Genomic DNA, 6,200 nt, shown 5'->3' with positions numbered 1-6,200 from the left:
ACCCGCCGCCCAGTCCGCCCGCCCTGCGCTCTCCCGCTGCCCCAGCAGGCCTGACCCCCGGCCCCAGCCGAGGGGGCCCCGGGCTCTGTCTTCCCGCTCCCGGCAGCGGTGCCTGCGGCGAGGTTTCATCTCGCTCCTCACACTGCATTCCTTTCCCCAGCCAAGTCACCCCAGTTTTGCTGTGGGCTCTCAGTAAAAGAAAAAGAAGCCTCACAGATTCTAGCAGCACGAATAGGAACGCTTTCATCCCAGCTTCAAACATCCGTAAACATTTGAACTTATATTACCAGGAATAGAAAGTCAAACATACATTCCCCAGAGAACCCCCTGGCAGCTGGGAGGCCCGCCTGTACCAACAGAGGCTTCGAAGGCGCTCCCGAGACCCCATGTCCTCTCCGGAAGAGGGATGGTGGCAGCAACGGGACTGGGGCCCCTGAGGGGACCCTCGGAGAACTGTCTACTGGGAGAAAAGCATAAATGGTCTCAGGGAACATGGTGAATTTAGGGAAAACAGACTGTCTCCGCCTGAGGAAAGCAGGAAGGCTTCTAGAAACAGGTGAGGTTTGAGCTGGGTCCTAAAACCTGACAACGCAGGCGAGTTCCAACAGATCCAACCTGGTCTCCCTGCTTCCGGACTGGGAGTCCTCTAAAACCCACACTCCACGCAGTAACCTTAAAAATCACTTCCTTGCAACTTTGCTTCCAGTAAAATCCACATTCCTTTTCAGGGCCAACAAGGCTCCTGGAGATTCCATCCCACCTCTCTCTGCAGCACTGACCAACATCCAGACCTGTATTCCTGCTCTCCATGCCTCAACCATGCCAGCCTTGCCTTCTCCGTGTCCTGGAGGACACCGAGCTTGTCATCAGTTTCATGTCTTCCTCAGAGCAGCCTTCCCGGAGGCCAGATCTTAATCAGTTTTTCAAGCTTATTTTTACCACGACCCGTGATAACAACTACATTTTACATTATGAGCCAGCAGCTACATAAATAGGTTACACATATACCCACAAAACAATACTAACACTTAACCGCATTTGATGCTCTTCTATTCACCTCCATTCAGTTCTGTTTCATTTGTTTTTAATGTGATCACGAGCACATGAGTTTGTGGTTCACTAATGTTTCCCAGTGAGCAGTTTAAAAAATTGTGTTTTAAATAGATTCTTTCCTACTGTCTCTGCCTTCTGATCTATTATAGCATCCTGTGTGTTTCATTTGGGGGACTTCCTTAGTTTGTAATTATTCCATTTATATTCCATTTATTTATGTTTATATCCCTCCCACCAGACTGCAGGCTCCAGAAGGGCAGAGCTAGTGCCTGCGCGGCATGCGTCTGTACGCATGCAGGTCTGCAGTGGGACTGAAAATTTAGGAAAAGAAAGATCATAGAGCAGGGCTGGAATTTAACTCTGTCTTGGCAGGACAGTAACAGGCACAAGAGACTGTGAGAAAAGAAATGACCTGGCATCACTTTCTCCAAGAGCCCAAGGATGCTGAGGAAATGGCTTTGCTCAGTTTCACTTCACCGCCTGACAACAGATGGCTCTAGGCTGGACCCTGGCTCAAGAGACAGTCCTTTCCACTGGCCTCCTCTAGTGGGGAGTTGGTCCTTCTCTACCACCCGGCTCCTTCTCTGAAGAAAATTCCAGGGGACAAGCAACAGAAACAGTCTGTTGAAACAGTCTGTTTCAACACATTTGCATGTAGGCATATGTAAAGAGTAAAACTGTTTAGGCTAAGGAAATAATTGTAGGTAGTTTTCCCTAAAAATTCATTATACTACTTTGTTTTTATAATTCTTTTTTTTTTTAAAGATTTTATTTATTTATCGGGGGCGGGGGGCGAGCACAGGTAGACAGAATGGCAGGCAGAGGCAGAGGGAGAAGCAGGCTCCCGCCGAGCAAGGAGGCCGATGTGAGACTGGATCCCAGGACGCTGGGATCATGACCTGAGCCTAAGGCAGCTGCTTAACCAACTGAGCCACCCAGGCGACCCTGTTTTTATAATTCTTAAAAACAAACAAACAAACAAAAAGTACATCTTTACTGGTCAGCTCTGGCTAGGTTGGGCTGTGGTAATAATGATCCTAAAATCTCAGGGGCTCCTAACAAGAAAAATGTATTTCTTGCTCTGTTCTGTGCCCTTCCTAGGGTGGCTGCAATTCTTCCCCACCTCATCTTCATTCTGGAACCTAGACAAGGGGCAGACCCAATCTGAGACATGGTGGTCTTGTGCCAAAGGAAGTAAATGAAAGATGAAAGATCCACGTGACAGATCTTACCATTTCTGCAAGGAAGCGGCCTTCCTCAAAACCACTCACATGTGATTCGCCGAAGCAAGCCAGGTCCGAGGGTGGGGAGTAGAAAGCTTTTACAGCAAATTGCTGCAAACCATAATACAACCTAGCACAATTTATTTATACACCTTTTATAATGGGATGAATGGGTGCGCTCTGAGGTCTCCTCTCTAGATTCAGTAAGAATCTTTGGTCTCTGAATCCTGATTGGCTTTTCAGAGGCCCCTCCCTCTGGGCCATGCAATTCCAACTTTTTTTTTTTCCTTTCCTTTTTTAGAATTTATTTTTAAGTACTTGCTACCCTCAAGGTGGGGCTCAAAACCACAGCCCCGAGATCAAGAGCCATATGTTCCCCAGACTGATCCAGCTAGGCGCCCTTAATCCTGACCACTGACAGCTTTCCAGCTGCACAGGTGGGAGAGCCTCAGTGGATTGTTTTTTGTTCCTGCTGCTTGGCGTCCCGTGATAGAGGAGCTGCACTAGCCTTCAGCGCAGACCCACTAGGAAGTGTCCGTGGAAGCCCCTTCCGGCCGGTAGTCACCCCCCAAAGCCATGCCCACTCTTACCTCCTGGTTGTGGGGTGCTGCCCAGCTCCAAAAGTCTCCCAGGACACATGTCGGTTGGATTCCAAGAGCTATTTTCTCACACCCTGGACTTACTGATTCATAACCGAAACACCTAGTTGTGCTAATTTATAGAAACTCCCAGATTCAGTTCTGACTCCGCATGCCATATCTGCCTATTGCGCAGATCTGAATGCCAAGGTTCTGCCACCTGAGTCTGAGAATCATTCAGGGGGCTTATTACAAGGCAGCTGCCTGATACTTGGGAATTAAAAGGCAGGTACCCAGATACTCTCATGCAGATGGTTTGGGACTGGGCTTAGGAACCTGCACTCAGCAATCTCTCTAGGCAGCTGACACTTGAGGGCATTTGCAACGTTTGGGTTCTGATGGTCTCGACAATAGGCCCCGGGGCAGGATCCAATGCAAGGGCAGCTGCAGGAAGTAGTCACCCAACACAGAAGGCCTTTGAGGGACTGCCTGTGTGGTCAGAAGACAACTTGGGCCGGGGACGACTCTCTCTCCTCCGTCCCACTTCTCAAGAGCAGTCACTAACACTCAGATGACCAAATCCAAAGGCTTCCTCAGAGTTCAGGCAGCTCCCCTGTTGGAAGGGCTGGGGTGCAATCCTGATTCTACCTGAATTGTCTATTTCATTTACACTTGTTTCCCTGCTTCCCATATTCCACACAGTCTAGAAACCTGTAAGATTTTCTCTAGGTCAGCTTTTAAAAAATTGTAATAGATTTTTTTTTTCTTAACCGTATAAGTAATGCAACTTACTGTGGAGTTCAGAAAATGTAGACCAGCAAAAATAAGAAAATAAAGACCATCTGTAACACTACCATCCAAAGATAAGCTATGTGGTATTATCTCTTTTTCTCTGCTTGTATATTCATATATTTCTATTAAAAATGAGATCACACTGTATATTATGACCTTATTACTTGCTTTTTGTACTTAATGTATAGTGAACATTTTTTATAATCTTCTAATACATCATTTTTTAAAAATTTTTATTTATTTGACACAGAGAGAGAGAGAGAGAGAGAGATCACAAGCAGACAGAGAGGCAGGCAGAGAGAGAGGAGGAAGCAGGCTCCCCGCTGAGCAGAGAGACCAATGTGGGGCTCGATCCCAGTACCCTGGGATCATGACCTGAGCCGAAGGCAGAGGCTTAACCCACTGAGCCACCCAGGCGCCCCCTAATACATCATTTTTAATGGTTATATTGTATTCCATCATATATTCTATTCATTGATGCAATTCTCCATTGTGGGACATTTAGTTTCTACTTGTTTTTAATGATAAACTGTACTTCAATGAATCTGCTTTTGTGAATGATTATGAACTATTATTCTTTCTTGCTAGAAGTGCAATGTCTCGGGGACTAGGCCTTCTTGAGCCCCTGTGTACCATCATATAAGGAATTCCACTGAGTGTGGTTTCAGCCGCCACCTCTCTAGTGCTAATTCCCAAATCCGTCAGAGCCTCTTGTCCGAGTCGCATTCCTGGGCAACACACTTACACTAGTAACTCTGGCTGTTGTACTCGCTCTTCAAAGGTGACAAAACCACCTCACGTTCAACCATATCCAAGAATGAACTCACATCTTCCTCTTCTTCTTTTTTTTTTTTTTTAATATTTTAAGTCATCTCTACACCCAAAGAGGAACTCAGACTCACAACCCTGAGATGAAGAGTTTGCACGCTCCACTGAGCCAGCCAAGTGCCCCTCCACATCTTCCCCTGTAAGGAACTCCCTTTCATGCATTTCTAGCGCTCTCCCAGCGCTCCCCCAGCGCTCCCCCAGCCACACGGGCAGGAATCTTGCTGTCCTCTTTCCACTCTCGGTCCCCTTGTACTAAGGTTATCAAGCCTTCTACCCGCATCTCCAATTCTGTCAAATCCTCAAAGTGTATCTCAAATCTCTTCACTACTAGAAGCTTATCCTGATCTTTCCGGCTCCATGCAATTCCCGAAGGAGAGGGAGGGGAACACAGAACTATGTGAAGAAATAATGGCTGAAAAACATTTGAAACTTGAAACTGATCAACCCAATGAACCTCTAGCACGAGAAACACATGCACAAAACCTTACAATGTTTGTGTCATTATACCTCAAAAAAAAAAAAAAATCAAGGAACATATTAAAAAATGTTGTGACAGAGCAGTGCAGGGACAGAGCCAAACTTTTCATCACTGAAAGTTAAAAAAAAAAAATGAAGTTAATGATGATGGAAAATTTCTCCGTTGAAACAATGTGTACGAGAAGATGGTGGAGCAACATCTTCAAAGTACTGAATAAAAACCGAGAGAAACAAAACAAATAAACAAAACCCTGACTACCTAGAATTCTATACCCAAGGATGAACCGTTTGATAACAAAGGTAAAATAAAGACACTGTCAGACATACAAAGGAATTCATCTGTAGCAAAACCACATTACAAAGAAAAAAAGAAAGTTAAAGGGAGTTCTCTGGCAGAAGAAAAATAATACCAGGTGGAAATGTGGATCTACAAAGAATAAAAAACACCAGTAATAGTAACTAAATGGATAATATATGTAATTTTAAAAATTAGCCTCCTCTTTAGAAGGTAATTAACTGTTTAAGGAAAATTAAGTTATCAGAAAGTCAACACAAGAAGTAACCTAGTCAGCCATTCATTTGCAAACGAATTATTTATTGTCATTCTGCTGGTAGGAGGGCAAAGGAATATAAATCAGGTTTCCTGATGCTTGGTCCAGATTTTAAGCTACCTCACTGAATGACAGGTCAACACCTCTTTCTAACAGACCAGAAACCATGAGTCTTTTTCTGGTTTCCAGGTCAAACACTCTTCTCCCTTTCCAGTCCCTCCTCTCCCCCTTCCTTGCTCACACCCTGCAGTAATATTTACAGTGGTTGCTAGTTGCCAACTCTCCCATGTCTGTTACCTCACTTGATCCTAAACACAACTCCCAGATGTGTGTGGGTAAGGGGTTTGCATCTTCATAATTTCACAAATGCAGAAACTCCGTCTCAGACTGGAGTTAAACTCCCCAGCATGAGGGGTTAATAGTATGAAGTGAGGACTGAAATTTCCATCTTCTGACTCTAGACTGCGTGCTCATTCCCCATACTGCCTCTCTCATGGGCCTGAATTCCATGTTGTCTGGCACACGTCTTATTTCTAATTTATCTTCTCACACCTGAAGTCATGACTTTTATAGGAACAAAAAGCAACCTCAGAAAAGCAAAGGTATTACTTGGCTTGGGCTTATTTGCAACATGTTCCTTCTCTGAGAGTAAAAGTCCTGAAAATGGCACATTTGCTTTTTGTACTTAAGGTACAAAT

The sequence above is a fragment of the Mustela erminea genome, chromosome 7, assembly GCF_009829155.1.
Source record: "Mustela erminea isolate mMusErm1 chromosome 7, mMusErm1.Pri, whole genome shotgun sequence".
Taxonomy (NCBI): Eukaryota; Metazoa; Chordata; class Mammalia; order Carnivora; family Mustelidae; genus Mustela; species Mustela erminea.
This window is presented reverse-complemented; position numbering follows the sequence as displayed.